We start from the raw sequence: 16,581 nt of genomic DNA, 5'->3' as shown, positions 1-16,581 counted from the left end.
GCTGTTGTGCGATGAAGGCACGCACCGAGGAGTGCCCGCTCCGTGGCCTCAGGAGCCTCGAGAGCCCTGCCTGCAATAAGGAGTCACCTGTGAGAGTGGACAGCCTTCCCTTCGAAGGCCGTACTCACCTAGGCACGGGACACATCCACCGTTTCCTACTGTCACTGTGCGGAGCCCAGGGGTGACAGCCCTGCTGCACCCTCGAAGGGGACAGAGGTCCCCTCGGCGACGCGGGGTCACCCGCCTCCCCCGGCCCGGGCCTCTCCTCCCTCAGCCCTCTTCCCTCACCCGCGGCCGGGCAGCGGCCCGCGCCCCCCGGGCCCCGGGCAGCCCGCCCAGTGCGGACAGCGCAGTCCCGGCTGCTGGGGCGGAGGCGGCACCGTAACGAGGACCCAGCTTCCCGCCGGCAGCGGCCCTGCGGCGGCGAGCGCTCAGGGCCAGTGCCAGCCCCCCGCACGGGCGCTGCCCCTCGGAAGCTGATCGGGAACGGGAACTCCGGCGCCCATCCCGCGGCTCTGCCCTGCCGCTGCGCGGGGGCGGCCGCGGCTGTACCGGCGCTCGCCGGCTCAACCAACCCCGCACTGCACAGCGCCGCGGCCAGGTGCTCCCGCCCCCGAACCCCGGATTGACCGCGTTGACAGCCAATGGCCCGTGAGAAGTCTCCGCAGCTGGCCAATCATCGCTCCGGAAATGGGATGTGGGCGGTGCCCCCGGGGACAGCGGGCTCTGTGGCGCCGCGGCCGAGGAAGGGCGAGCGCGGAGGCGGCAGCGCGGGCGAGCGCGGCCGGGCTCCGGCCGGCACTGCCGCAGGGATGGCGGCGGCCGCGGCGAGGGGCTCAACCCCCTTGAGGAGCGCTGCGAGCCGCCCCGTGACCCGCTGAGCGCCCTCCGCCTGCGCGCCGCCGTTACCCCTCCCTGCGGGCCGGCCCGGCTCTGCAGTCGCCATAGAGACCGCGCCGCACGCCATGGGGCGGAGGCTGGGCCGGGGGGCGCCGCTGTAGCCCCCGCCCCGCGCCGCGCACACCATCCCCTGTGGGGCCGGGGGCGCCGCCGGGACTCGCCGCGCCGCCCCGAGGAGCCGCCGCCTCGGCCCCGTTCCAGGTGAGGATTCGCGGTGCTGCGCCGCGGCCGCCGCCGTTTCCCCGGCGCCCCGTCCCCGCGGGCGCTCCGGCCGCCTCGGCGGGGCGCGGCCCGCGGGCTCCGGCGGCCGCCGGCCCTGCCCCAGCGGCTGCTGCGTGGGAGCCGCGTCGCCGTTTCTGTCCCCGCGGGAGAGGGAGTTTGCCGGGCGCGGGAGCTCCGGGGGCTACGGCCTGCCCCGGGAAGGGCTTATTCCGGTGGGGCAGGACGGGGCGATCCCCTCCGTGGAGTTAAGGTCGGCAGGTCTTGCGGGTTCCAGCAGCAGTCGCCGCTGCCCCGGCCTCTACGGAGAACTCAGATTTATAGGCACGAGATTTTTTTTTCGTCCCTCCCACTTGCTGCAAGAAGGCAAACGGTACGGAAATTTACGTGTTCAGACGGCGAAAGATCTCCGTTTTAAAATAGCTGCGTCTGTATTTCCAGCTCTGGGTTGTGGCATGCGTGTGACGGCTGCTGTGTGGGCACGGCTGGATGGGAAGCGGGCTGTCTGTCGCCCGGCGCTCTGAGTGCTGGAGCCATTAGCGGCACTTGCATCGATCCGTGCATACAGATATGCCCGGCTAGGCCGCGGGTGCGCGCACCACGGCGCTCCGGGGAGCACACAAACTGCGTGTGGAACGGCGTTAAAAATACGTTATTTCAAGTACTTTGGCTTTACGGAGAGGAAGTGGGAAAGCACCGCGTTCCCGAGGCTACAGCTGATCTCTGGAGTTGCAGCGGCATCCTTAGGCTTCTGTTGTCACCCCAGAGCAAAAGCAGTGAGAGGACAAAGCTCGCTACGAGGTTTGTAACCTCTGGTGTGAGCCAGAGCAGTTGGACTCAACTGCTAGTGTAAGTGGGGGCGGGAGTACAAATAATGATAATATTGATGTATTATCGTGGGGGCGGAGGGAGATGGACACAAAGGAGTGACCCGGGAGTATACCACAGCCTTTTGAGAACCTTCTACCGTATTTCTAATTATGCTGGAAAGGACTATAGAAAATGAATTGCAAAATAGCCTGTAGTGGCTTTCTTAGTTAGATTCTGTGTGCAGAACCAGTGTAATTTTCAGCTTAAATGTTCTGAATTAGTGAACTATATTGCAAGAATGTTGAGAGCCTTAAAATAAATCATGCTATATTTATTTAAGTATCTTGTTAGCCTTGAAGTGTGTGGTTAGTTTCCGCGTTCTGATTCTGGAAAAAATGAGTAGATTTTTTAAAATGCATTTTATGTGGTTAATGCCATGCCTCTGTTGAACACATGCTAGCTATGCTTGTAGGTACATTAGTTCATTTTAGCTGAGAAAACAAAAGGTTAAGACTTATTTTGCTGCTCTTGCTTGATTTTGTTTTTTTTTTTAAGTCTTAATTATATGAATTCATGATACAAAGGTACTCAGCATTTTTATTTTCTGTCAGTATTGTCTTGAACACTTTCTTGATGATGATTCATTTGCTTTACAGTGTGAATTATGTTTAACAAAGTAGCAGAACTTTCTTAACTTGTTAAACCAGGGGCATACTTGCTAACATTTTTTTGGCCTGTCAGTGAAATTGTATATAGGAAAGTTCGACTGCAATAGTATTAGTAGTCATTTGTCAAAAGTTATTTTGAAAACAGTGCATCGAGATATAGTTTAAAAAATGTGAAGACGGAACAAATTATCCCTTAAAAATACTTTGTTCTTCTCTAATATATTCCTTGGGTGTCATTATTTACTTGAAGCTCAGCATCTTTTTAAACTTCCTGTTTGGGAAGGATGAGGTTAGAATGAGAAGAACAAATCCAGCGGCTGGAATATGGTGACGTTGCTTCTGTTTAGTGTAGTCACTGTCCTGCTGCTGCATACTGCAGGCTCTGAGACTTCTAACATCACAAATTCCAGAGAGGCTTTTCTCAGTGTGGCTAATTATATCAAGAAGATTTTTGAGTATGACAGGAGGGGAGATATGAGCAGGGTTTTCCTTGTTCAAAACTGGCTTCTAAATGAACAGTTTCTACCAGAGCTAGATATATATGTACAGAAGGTTAAGCATTTGTTTAGTGTGTGAAGTTGCAGTGAATGGTATATTAATATACTACTGTGTTTTCTGTTTTAGTAAGGGCTTGTTTATCTGGTGGGAATGAATTGGTACTTTACAAAGGAGATTGACAGTTTCTGTGTATTCCCGTGTCTTGCCTTGTCTGTTTCTTTTTCTCTGGGGAAGCACTGCACAAAGCCTTTGTGTTAGGCTGGAGGGGAGGAGAAACAGCTGCCTTTTCAGTACAAGACACCGGGATTCGTCGTGGTCTCACAGGGATGCGTTGTGGTACACGGACCAGCCACTGTCCTTCCTCCCTCGTTCTGTGAAAACACTCTCACCTCCAGAAACCTGAGCTTCCTTTGGCTGATCTCACAGAACAGCGTGTTGTGCCGTGAATCTAGCAGATCAGTCTGAAGTGCCAATTGTTAAAGTATTGGTGGGCAAGAATTAAAACATGCAAAATTCCCAAAATTCAAGGTTGTCTTAAGGAGTTCAAGGGCTACAGGTCATGTGTGTTTAAAATTTTCTTGTTATGAACTTGACTTCTTGTTCAGGATTAGGGTGAAAGAAACTTTTTCAAATATTTTACTTGGCTTCTTTTTTTTTTTTTTTTTTTTTTTTTTTTTTTTTTTTTTTTCTTTAAGAGTTTAGTATCTAGGGTACTTAAGTGGGAATTAAACAGGATAATTTTTAGAAGTGCAAATAAAAACTATTTCAGTTGGATAAGAGAGTACAACTAAATGGAGCAGTTTCATTTTTCTACTTACCATGCACAAGTACAGTGCTTTAATATTTGTACTAAATTCTCCATCATGCGGTGCCAGAATAGAAGTTGACTACCCTCTTTTCATCAGAAATATTGAATAAAATAATAGAATTCTTATGTGGATATTAGTAACTATGTATTGTATGTTCTTTCATAATAACTTCTTTGAAAATATCATCTAGTCTTTTATTTATCATTTACAACTTTATTTTTTAGTTAAAATTGTAGAGTCAGAATACTCCCCTTTCCTTGCTTCAGTGCTAGGTGTTTAGTAGTGTGCTTTTGAGGGAGTCTAGTAACTTGGATTTTTTTTTTAAGCTGCTCATGAAATTGAGATGCCGTTCTTAGCTATTTAAATTTATAGTCTATCATTCTATATATGAGCTTACTAATAGGTCACTAATCTTGAAACCTAAGTAGTAGGAAATTCAAGCAATAAAATCTGGCCATCTGACACTTCATCTCTTGATCTGGTTGAGAACTCTTTTCCCATTTTTGAGATGTAAGTCGTGACTTTTGATCAGTTATTTTTCAAAATTATTTTTCAGTTAATGGAGATGAATCTTGGAAAAGTCGAGAAGGGTTTTTGGGGAGAAGGAAAAGATTGAAATTGAGAGGAGTGAGGAAAGAAGGGCAGATTGAGAAACTGAAGACATCCTGAGTGTTTTTAACAAAACTATTTATTTAACAAATTAAAAATATTTTCATTATTATGTTCAGGCATGTTTTTCAGTGGTTTTTGTCCTGTGTGTTTGGGAACTTTTCATCACAGAATTGCATCACTCAAGTGTTATTTCATGCTGTTGCTTTTTGTCTGAAGAGATTAATCAGTTATTTGAGAATTGTATTGATGAGGAACTCTCTCCACTAATTCTTCATTTTGGAGAAATGTGTGTATGTAGCTTAGCCTTGTCTTTCAGTGCAAGTAGTATTTGGAAGAGCTGAAGGCCTCTTTCATGGATGAAGTTTGCTGGGTCACTGATGGTATTGATGAGGAGAGTAATTTTCTTCAGTTCAAAGCTGTCTGATGGATAAAGAAAGGGTAAAAGTTTTTCACAGAAGGAGTGATAAAGTACTGGAATAGTCTGCCTGGCAAGAGGTGAAGTCACCATCCCTGGATGTGTTTAAAAAAAGACTGGATGTGGCACTTGGTGCCATGGTTTAGCTGAGGTGTTAGGCTGAGGTTGCACTCGATGATCTTGAAGGTCTCTTCCAACATTTTCATTCTGTGAAAATATGCTGAACTTGCTTAGAGAGCTTGTCAAGGATGTCAAGTCTCTTTAATATGTAACTATATTTTTCAGTCTGGGTGTTGCAAAGGGATTTGTTACTTGGTGCAGGGACAAGTTACTAATGTGGAGCTCACATGTGGAAAAAGATACAGAATCAGGTTTTGTGTCATCCCAGTCTGTTTATATAGAAATAATTTTATTATGTTTTTGATACACTTCTCTCACAACTGAAGTTATACAAAATTTGTTCCCCTGGACTCATCTGCAGTTAGGAGAGATCTTGTCTTTCAGAACTTGTGTCTTTTTAGTACTTGGGAATTGTCTTCAGTCAACAGCTGCTAATTGATTCTGAGAGGAGGTTTGTTCTGCTCTCTGTCACTTCCCAGATAATTCTTAGATAGTATTTGTGGCTTCTGTCATGCTCTGTCTCAGGGTACTAACGTTTTGTGAGGAATTTAACAACGCTTATTTGATACAATGTTGTTCAACATAGTAAGAATTAGATTGCTTGGTTACGTGGTGTATCAGCAGGGTATGTCTTGTAGCTGTCAAGTTTACTTGTTGCCATAGTAATGCTTCAAATGCCACTCGTGGCAAGCAGTGTGACTTCTTGAGCACATGAAGTACGACTCTAGCTTTGCAGTGGTGAAGAATTAAAGAAAAGGGAGGCAGTGATCTGTAAATAGAATATACTTTTCAGCATCAAACTGGTGACTTTTTAGAATGTATTTGTATTCTTGACTTATATGCTGCCTTGAAATAATTATTTTCTTGTCTTTCAATTTATCAGCATATTGAGCTTAATAGACCTAGAATAGGCATTTTCAACTGATTGAAAATGTATCAGACAAAGAATGACTCTGCTATTCCTTGAGTTTGATTTAATTGAATGCCATGTTCATATGTGATGCTTTGATTTTCCATCTGCAGTAGTCTATAAATAAAATCAAAGTATAATTCCCTAAGTCAAATAAGCCTAGAACAAACTGTCATGTTGTACGCTGAGAATTGAAGGAGAGGAATTGACATTGGATTACTGTTCTTTTTCTGGGTGATGTTTGGTGCTTTTTCATTAAAATCTAGAGATTATTGTGATAATCATTATGGTTTTGGGTGAAATTACAGTTTTACAGTTTTGAGCAAAACAGTGTAACCAGTGAGCAAACCTGTTGAATAATTCATTTGGTTGGAGAAAAAATATTGAAAGAATCATGGAATAGATTAGTATGAGGAAAGGATTGACTGGTCTTGTGAGAGCAACCTCCTAGCTAACCCAGTCAGGTCTTGTCTTGACCAGCCAAGAACTAAAAAACTGATGCTGGAGCTGAGGAGCAAACCATGACCCTCCCACAGTAAAGGAGATGTGTGCAGGAAAGAAGTGCTGTTATTGACTGTCTGGTGATAGTTGTTTTTGATTTATGGATGTACATAGAAGAATATTTTTCACATTAGCTCCTGCAGATGAAATTGTACATTATTGTTAAACTAGTCTAACAGTTGGCTGCTGTTTTTAAGTGGAAAATTATGTTCTCTGCCTGAGCCTTTTCCAGTGTCCATTGGTCTCTGAACTACACTGAGTCAACTCACTAATTTGGCAGAGAATGATGGTAAAAAGGGAGTTGTTTGTATTGTTTTTTTGGCTGATATATGTTTGTAACTCTTGCTAGATCATGCTGTTACATGCAACTTCACCCTGAATGCATAGCTGAGATAGTCATAACCAGATCCTTGCCTTTACTGTAGCCTGCGTGCTCAGCTGACAGGTTTTCCTGCCTGTTGTCAATTCAGGGAGGACACAAGAGAAAGGGGAACATTTTGTGTGAAAGGCTGCTTTGAGGGGATGGTGCATTTTCTTCTCTGTTAATTTGAAGGAAATTTAGGCAGGGCGCTAATTTCATCCTGGACGTTTCTTCCTGTTGTTCTGATATATTTCATTAATTTTGAGCCTAGGACACCTCAGTCATATGGCAGTGCTTCTGTATGTATTTTTCCTTGATCAGTCAATTTTCCCCTCGTAATCAGGGAGCAGCTGTACTTTGTCTGGCTTGTTGGAACTGGCAGTTAATACTTCAATTCTATTGTGAGGCCCTGCATCAACATGTAATGGCTCACTGAAATATTTCTTTTTTCTGGAGTAAAGGTTTGGACAGAATTGGTTTATGGTCTGAATCAGGACTGTGGCTGACATATGAGTAGCCATGCAGTAGATGTTGCTCATATTTGGTGTTGACATATTATAAAGTGCTTTTATACTCCTTGCTCTGGAACATGTAAAAGCTGAGTCTTGCTCTTAATAAATAAGAATGTAGCTATTACTATTCTTAACTGTTTTATTTCTATTCTAGCTTCTGGTTTTACTGAATAAATAAAACCTGGCTGTACACAGATTTCACCCATATCATTGAATATACTGTTTCTCAGCAGAAATCTCATAACCCTGCTTGCCATATAATTGTGTGTCCACATTATGCTCTTACAGCATAGAGGAGAAATTAGTTATTGTTTAAATAATAATTTCAAAATGCAGAAGTGTCTCACCACAGTTTAAAACTGAATATGCTCCAAGCAAATGTAATGGCTGTTGGTGTTTAGAAAAAAAAAAAAAAAAGAAAAATACTTACAACTTGTGTCAATAGGATTGTATTTTCTTTATGTAAATTCAAGAATTTGAAGAATACTGTTATCAATGTAGGGTTATTACACTTTGCCATTATAGTGTCATGTGTAACTGTTCCCATACCTGTAAATTAAAACTCCTCAGTCAATTGAATAAAACTTCTAGGTTTAGACAAATTATTCGTATAGATCCAGTGTTCAAACATGGAAAATATACATGTATGGCAGGTTATAGGTCAACAATACAATCAGGATTATTTTTGTAGCCCAGGCTTTAATTTGGAGAGATTTGGTGTAGGATGTCTTTATTTACATACAGCCAATATTTCCTAAAACATGTAACACTGTTATACAATACTTTTTATTATTTCAGTAAGGGATAAAATGAAAACCTGTAAAGGTTTCTGAGAAACTTTGCTCTTTTGTTTTTAGGAATAATTATATGTTTGTTTGGAATAAAATTCAAATCTAATCTTACACTGTAAGAAATTCTTATAATTTTAGAGAGTCTCTTGATCCCCATGTTTGTAATACATAAGTTTACTGATTTTCATTCCTCATCACTTCCATGTTTTATTTTTTCAGCTGATCCCTTGAATGTTTTTTTCTGAAGTAAAGATGGACCCAGCAAACTAAATATGCCTAGGATAATTGTATTTTCATAATAAAATATGCTTGTATAATTAACTTTCAAAGACAAAAGCCTCATCACTTATCTCTATCTGGCTGTGTGAAGACCAAGGGAATAGTGATCATTGGGGCTAACTTTGTGTGTAAAACCAGCTTCCCTAGGACTCCCCTGAATTATGTGTGCTAGCAGTAGTTGAGTAAGACCATACAGTGTAGAAAATCATTATGCTGTCTTTTAAAAGTTGTCAGTAATGAGGAATCCACTGAAAGAGTTAAAGAAGTATTCTATTAGTACAGTATGAATGAATGAATTAGTAGCGTATTAATGAAAATTAAAGATCTTGGGGATATTTGTATGCATTTAAGGAATCTAAAGATTCAGCCTTTTACTTGTATGATTTGTGTGTCAGAATGAAGATCTTTTGCAATTTCCTTGACTAAAGCAATTTCTATTAGATGATCTGAAGGAACTGAGTTTCATCATTTTGAACACCAGAAATGGATATAATATTCCAGTAGCAATCCTACAATGAGCAGATAGAGAGGTGTTAGGATCCTTCTTAGTTGCCCATTCATCCATAGTTACCATAACTTTAATACTCCAGCAAATGCATATATCAGAAGTAACTGATTATAACTGTAACTGCATTGCGTTAGGTGATGTTTCCATTTATTCTTTGGTCCTTGATGGACAATGTCTTCTTTTATTTAAGTTGGCACACGTGTAGTTTGACTGCTGTCTGTGTAACCTGTTGATGCCATTTTTCCTTTATCACTTCCTGATCTCGGTATCAAATAAAAACTTTGTAATTTTTTTCCTGGGTAAAAAATGTTTCAGTATTAAGTAACAAATGGATTCCTATGGAAGTAATTAGAGAAATATTTGTTCAGTTAACTTATATTTTGGGACCTGTTATTTAATGTATGATCTGTTGATTTTCTAGCAGAAAGAGACTGTACTGTGTGATATAAACTTAGGCATCTTACTGAAGTATAAGTGCCATAATCACTACTATCCTTATAGGCCAAACTTGTCATGCCGTAGTTGAAGAGTTGGTTTGATAGGAAGGAGAACTTAATTGAATGGCTGCAGTTGTAGTCTCTTCTTTTAGTTCGTTATTAGTCAAGTCCCTTTATTTGTCTGCAATTGATGTCGAGCTGATGGCCCATAGTTACCAAAATAGTTTCATTTGTCCTTTCCAAACTTTAACATCAGTTATCTTCTGGAGTCTTTTATGTTTCAGGAACCTTTAAATCAGAGTTCTTCTTGAAAATTGCTATTAAGCTACTGTCTGACCTAGTAGTGGCGGCCGGGCCCCGCTGGCTGCGCGGCCGGAGCTGGCCAGGGTGCTGAGCCGCCCGGCCCGCGGTGTTGCCGGAGCCGCCCAGGCAGCCGGCAAGCGCCTGATCGCTTCGGTACTGAGAGAGCTGCCCCGGTCAGGAGCGCCTCGTTTTCTCGTATCACTGGGACTTCCACAGATAACCTATATGGCTTTGCTACTTATATCAGAAAAAAACCCTCTGCTATGAAAGTCTTCCCTGAGTCACAGCTTCTGGCCTTTTAACATCTTCAATCATGCTAAATTTGTCATCAGGACCAGATTCTTTGCTGTCCAAATTAAGCCAAATGCACCAACACCATCCACAAGCAAGGGATATAAGCCTTTGCCAATGCACTTCTATAAGCGATCACTGTGCATTATGGTGAATTTTCAGAGAGTGTATAAAAGGCAAAAAACATTATTCTACTTGTAGCTTAACAATTTTCACAAAGCACTTCAAGAGAATCCTATAAAACAGCCTCCAAAGATGAATCTGGAAAGTAGCTTAACATATATAAACAACTTCCAGCTTAATGCAGGTATTAGTTTCATTTTTTCCTCCATGACCCACAAATATCCATGTCCTGTCTTTTTGTCTACACCAGTTTGGTTTTTTTTCTTTTTTTTTTCTTTTTTTTTTTTTTTTTTTTTTTTTTCTTTTTTTTTTCTTTTTTTTTTTTCTTTCTTTTTTTTTTTTAATATTGTAGAGATGATCAGTGATAGCACTGGTGTAAATTATTATTATTAAACATACCCCTGTACCAATACTTTACTAATTCACTTTTAAAAATATCATACCCATTTGATAAGTGTTAGGCCATATTAATTTGAATCTATATGTAGCTGCATTGCCAAATTTGCTGCCATTTTCTGTAAGTAGTTATGGTTGAAGACAAGAATCCTCATTGATACAATTACAAAGTTCTGTATTTCTGTAAAAAAATGTATGTAGTGTACATTGAATATATACTTGTTTAATGTAAACATGTATGTGTATATCATAAAATCACATAGACGTGTAATATAGACCTGTATAAAAATGTGTCATATTCTTTATAAAAGAAGTGTGTTAGCATAGCAGTATTATAAAGAATACTATGTTTCTGATTCCCTGAGCTAATTTTTGCTTAGATGCAGTTATACTTGACAATCTTGAAGAGAGCAGAAGCTCTTTGATGGCCATCTGAGCAATTATGAGGAAGGAGAAACAAGAAACATGAGAGAAGCATGAAGGTGTTTGAACACCTAGCATCTTCCTCTTTTTCCCCTTTTCCTATTTCATTCCTTTTCCTCAGGCCCTTTCTGGTGAGAGGTTTGGATGCCCTTCTGCTATGCAGCCTGCATGGCTCTCAGGCAGGAGCAGGGATTTCTTGACATGGCTGCTATTCTGTGTAGCGTGAAGCCAAAAGACTGGAGCAGACTGTGGGAACTGAAACCTAAGGGAACCTGAAAGAGGCAGGTGTAGATGTATTAAGGGCAAAAACAGAGGATTACTTTATTTGTTTAGGCTTCATGTGTGTGAACTGTGTGTTATAGTCTAAACATGGTGATGGAAAGTAATTTCCATGAATTGTGTTTTTTAAAATCCTTGGCATGCTTAGATAAACTTGCTTCATTTCTTATTCATCACCATATGCACGGCAATTTTAGTTCACAGACATACAAAAAGGAAATCTCTAGCTAGTTGTTTGAACTAATTTAATATTTTGAGAGTATGACTATTTCTCTATTCATGAGTCCTTTTTTTCTCTTAGAAGTAAATGTAAGCCTCTTACATACTTTTTTTTTTTTTTTTTTTTAATTTTCAGCTTTAAAATTATTACTGAACAATTGTTAGTGGTTGCTAAAATCTTATTTACTAGCTGCCAGACTGAAGCAGAGCTGTTGGATGGAAGCAAATGAAGAACACTTTTTGCAATTCAATACTGCAGCCATCAACACTTAAATTAAACTTCTGAAAATGCACCTGAAACTTGAGTCTCTTCTCTTGTTCCCATCAACAGCTACCAGCTCAACAAAATTTCCAGGAACAGATTGTCCTTTTGTCAGCCTTGACAACTGATAGTGACCAACAAATGGATTAAAAAGTATACTTTTGCCCTGTTTTTTTCTGCATGCTGTAGGGTCTTGTATGGTTTTAAATATTTAATGATTTGGTAAAAGCCTAATCCCCTTGGGGAAAGAAGTTCTATGTCACTTAAAGTGTGTGATCTCTAGCAAACAATGTCGAAATCTTTGTAGAATTCTTTCTTGTATGAAATTAGTGCTGTATCATAAATAGGTGTATATGTGCTGAATGGAATTAGGGGGAAAAAAGCCTTAATCGAGAAGAAAGAAAGCTTCCATGGTATTGGATGTAGTCAGGATTTGCCTCTAATGTGTTTTCTATGGGAAAGGTAGAAAATATTAGAATTTAGTTAAAATTCAGAGATTCCTTATAAAATTATGTTGATGAATGTCCAACCAAAACTATTTAGAAAAGTGAAAAGAATGTTGAGAGATGTGAATATTTGCAACAAAGTGGCAACAAAATTATGGGAATTCTTGTCCTTATTTTCATCAGTTTTACGTAGTAACTTTTTTGTGGAGAGCCATAAGTCTTTACAGTTCTTTTACAGTAATTGTTTATGGCTGCTTGTAAGAGATTTACATTTTTTTTTTTTTTTGGCAATTTAAACAAAGTATTGAGAGTTCCCTGAAGTAACAGAGTAGATACAAAAATCACATTTGTTGTGGGCTTTTATACCTTTGTTTCTCTTGATGCTCTGACATTTAGCAGTCTAAAATTTTTGTCCTGTCATCTATATAAAAATCACTGTCTTTTGTTTTGCAGCTGCCAGAAGTAACAGCCAGTCTTTACATTAAAGTTTTCTTTTTATTGGAACTGTAACATTGCTGTAGCTATGTGTCTGTGATTTAAAATGTATTCTGTGAATTTTCATTGTCAAAAAATTTGCCCCTGGATGTCTGCAGCAATTTTACTAAGATGGAGATAGTCTTGAGGTTAGGAAATTTATTGGTTCTCTACATTGAAGCTATCAAATTATTACAGTATAAAGATTAGAGGCATTTCCAAGTCTTTTCTGAAGTTAGGTACAGGGAAAAAAATTCACGCGGAAACCCTGAGGCAACACTAACCCAACACAAAGTGGAAGGGACAACATGTAAAATAGGAGTTGTGGCAGTAGAGCAAATGGTATTTGGAGTTCCTGAGTGTTTATCATACTTTTTTTTTTCCCCAAAATAACTTCACATAAGTTCCAGAGAAGGAGAGTTTACTTGAGTTGAATTAGTTTGCTTTATTTCGCCATTCCCACAACAGCCAGCCAGTTTTAGGGTGGTAGCTTCTTTCAAGTAACTGACAGAAAATTATACACAAGATTTTGAGTTGCATCTCATCAGCAGATAATTTGAATTTATGTTGTTACAAGAAGTATAATTTCTCTGTCCACTCTGCATCTTCCCAAACATAAAGTATGAATGTAAAATTCTGGAGTAAAGATCTATATTCAACAGTGGTCATATGTGGATGCCTAAGGAAAAGCACAAAACCACAGATAATATAAATTTTACTTCCCTCTAGTTCTTTTCCATTTTTTTAGTAAGGGACTTCTTGCACTAAATATACTTAATATGTATTTTCAGTAACCCACAGTAGTTTTCTTTTTCATGTAGTTGACTGTCATTCAGTTGAACCGTTGTAAACTTCTAGTATTCACAGTATCTTTTAGTTTGGTCTGAGTCTGGCTCCTGCTGACTCGTGTGTTTTTTTTTTTTTGTTTTTTTTTTTTGTCCTTTTATTAAATGGCATCATAAATAGTTGATTCCTAGCCAACCTCTAATACGTCCCTAATTATTTTGTAGACCTCTGCCAAGTACCCCTCTCTACTTCCCGTCATCCCTTGAAAAAATTTGTAAGTCATTACTTCATGTGGAAACTCTTCTGTATCTCTGGTGGGTTTTTTTTTTTTTTTGTTTTTTTTTTTTTTTTTTTTTTTTGTAGATAAGAAGAGCTAGAATTCTATGTAATACTCAAGGTATTAGTTAACCATAGTTATATACATGATCTTCATGTTGTCATCTACTTTGTCTGAATTCCTAAGATTTGATTTTTTTGGATTGCTATTTAGCATTGAGTTACCATCTTCTCTTACTGTATATCATAATAACAAGATCTTATTCTTGATTGCTAGTAGTTTGTCATGTGTTTAACAAACAGGATATGTTCATGTGTTTAATTATAACAGTTGTTATTTTTCTGGTATACAAATTTTATATGTACACACATAGAACCTCATTTACCATTTTATCTCCTGGTCATACAGTAGCACGAAGTCACTCAGCAGTTCCTCTCAATTGTCCCTTTAATAGTTTGGATTGGAACTTTAAAAATCATCTAAATCCAACTCCTGCCATGTTTTCCAGGTTGTTCCAGGCCCCATCCAGTCTGGCTCCTTCTTTTGAGGGAGCTTTGTGTTTAGATACCCAAGGAATCCATTACAAATTTGAAAGCAAAGCTGTTAATGATCCAGATGGAAGATGATGAGTCAGATTTTCTATATGTGAACACTTTGTGCAAAAATATTTTTTAATGGAATCTGAGTGAAAATATTGATCTTAATAAATGGTAGCTCATCAGTCTAAAAAGGGTAGCTCTGTGTGCTGTGCTGTATATTTACAGATGATCTATACAAGATGCAAATACTGAAATTACATAGTCTGGTGATACAAGGGTTTTAAAATTTGCAAATATGAAGATGGAAGAACTGGAGAAAGACCCTGCTACACTGAGGTAATGATGAATGAAACTTATCATAAAGCAGTTCACATAGGATAAATGATTTTATAATTTACATGGATAAACTTACTTCTTTTGAATATGGTCTTGCAGGTTCTGTGAAAATATCAGGTTAATGCTTACTAACAATGCAGGTCTTCACATCTCAGAGGAGATGTAGTAGAACTGGAAAAACACACATGTGGTGGTTAAAATCAATGAAAGACCAAATAGTTGAAGAGGTAAATGAGGGGGCATACGGTAGAGGTGTATTCTGTGTGTAGGACTGAAAGGTGAACAGGGAGCAACTGTACACTGCCTTCATGTACAAGAGTTAATGAACCTCAAATGTAACTAGCAGAAGACAAATTGGAAACAAAGATGTGCTTCCCACAGCATGGAATTAGGTTACAATTTGCTTTATGAGTGCTATGGGTGGTAAGGTTTTCATGGTTCAGATAGGTTCTGATGAACTTGAAGACAAAAAAAGTCTTAAATACCATCTTGGGCTCTGTTTTTTTATGTCCCAGCTTGCTATATCCCCAGAAAATATTCTGCCAAGGATGATCATATGCTTTTTGTTTCCTTGTGTTTTTCCCTAGACATCAGGTGCTGGCAATAGTCAGGGACAGAAGATTGGACTAGGTGGATCTTTGGTCTAATGCAGCTTGTCTCTTCTGATTAGCTGTCCATGCTGTCTGCTTTTCTCCTGTCTAACCTATTTTTTTTCTGCTGCAAATTAAGTTGATACTTTTGGATTTGTCCCAACTTCAAATACCTTTGCCAAAGTTCCATTTTGGTTCTTTAATATATGTCTTCCATTTCAAACCTTGAAGGACCTTGGATTAGGAGCTCAAGTTTCAGTCACTGTTGCTTGAAGCCACCTTCAACCACAGCTATAAGACAAGTGCATACTCTGACCAAGCCACATTGTGTACTGGAGCTCCTGTACCTTTGTAGTTTCCAGCACCAATATTTTTTTAGGGACAAACTGGTTAGGCAGTTTTAGATGAGATATACCCATCTTCTTTATTGTTGTGTATTGTAGATTTGATGTTGCCTAAGCCCATGTGATCATTGTGGAATATTCTGTGAACAAGAGAGACTTCCCAGCACTGTACAGAACCTCTCTCTTTACAGCCAGGCCAAACTAAAGATAAAGTAGTAACTTGTGCTGCTCTGCTGGCAGTATATCACATGTTTATTCACCTGCCTTAGTGCCACCTTCCTTCATGAGAGCCAGGCACCAATCCATTTCCCACCTCTCCTGTCATTTGGCAGTGCATAAGGACCCACTTATGTGGCTATGTCCTACCCTCTGGTGCTAGGGGTGTTGACAGCAGTGCTGAATTGGTCTTGGCAGGAGTGTTGCTGTGGTTTTTCATCTTCTCTTTGTGCCTGACTTTTTTAGTGTTCTTGATCTGCTGCTGAAAGGTACAATCCTCCTTGAACAACTGAGGTGTCTCCTGAGTAAACTGTAATGTGATGGTGTGTCTTTCCTCCTTAACTCTTTGAAGGATTGCCGTGTTGTGTGGCAGGATGGGTGTACATTCCCCTCATTGAGGAGGCCTGTCAGAGTTTGGTAGATGTCCTGTACTATGTGGACTCCCTCATGTTCCATCTTCCTGTCAGCTCTTTTGGAGTCATCCTGCTTGATGTAGTAGTTGCTGTCCTCATTTCACACATTAGCAAAAAGAAGAGCTTTATTTAAGACATGTATTTAAGGAGATGAAATAGCTATGTATTCACAGCCAGTGCCCTCTCTTTATCACAATTCTGCAGCAGATTTAGTTACGTGCCCTAAAGATAAGGGTGCTAAGAGATCAGACATTACAGACTGAAAAAAGATCTTTTCCTCTGTTCTTTTTCCTGTTCTGCTTAGCAAGCTGTCAGGCCTCACTCACCATGTTTTTGTGATGTGCTTTATCCACTGATATATCAAGAGAATTCTCAGGTTTTATTAGTGAGGTCCAGGTCACTTCATGGCTGGGTGCTGCAGCCTGAGCACAGTGCTGTGAGAGCAGTCGTGTGGCTCCCAGCTGGGCTGCTTCTGTGCCACTGGCAGCCCTGTTGATCACTTGAATGCTGTCAG

General features: G+C 40.3%; 1 protein-coding gene across 2 annotated transcripts in view; it reads left to right on the top strand.

Annotated features, from left to right (window-relative positions):
* The first annotated feature begins 779 nt into the window (after window positions 1-779).
* TTBK2 (tau tubulin kinase 2) overlaps window positions 780-16,581 on the top strand; it is a 78,848-nt gene continuing 63,046 nt past the window's right edge. Inside the window, exon 1 of one of the 2 annotated variants that reach the window (XM_066321265.1) lies at window positions 780-1,101. The gene's annotated coding sequence lies outside the window, so the exon portion shown is untranslated. The remainder of the gene's footprint in view (window positions 1,102-16,581) is intronic. The other variant, XM_066321266.1, reaches the window with a different exon arrangement.

Source organism: Sylvia atricapilla, chromosome 6 (genome assembly GCF_009819655.1).
Source record: "Sylvia atricapilla isolate bSylAtr1 chromosome 6, bSylAtr1.pri, whole genome shotgun sequence".
Lineage (NCBI taxonomy): Eukaryota > Metazoa > Chordata > Aves > Passeriformes > Sylviidae > Sylvia > Sylvia atricapilla.
Note: the sequence above shows the minus strand (reverse complement) of the source record. Positions and strands in the feature narration are given on the sequence as shown.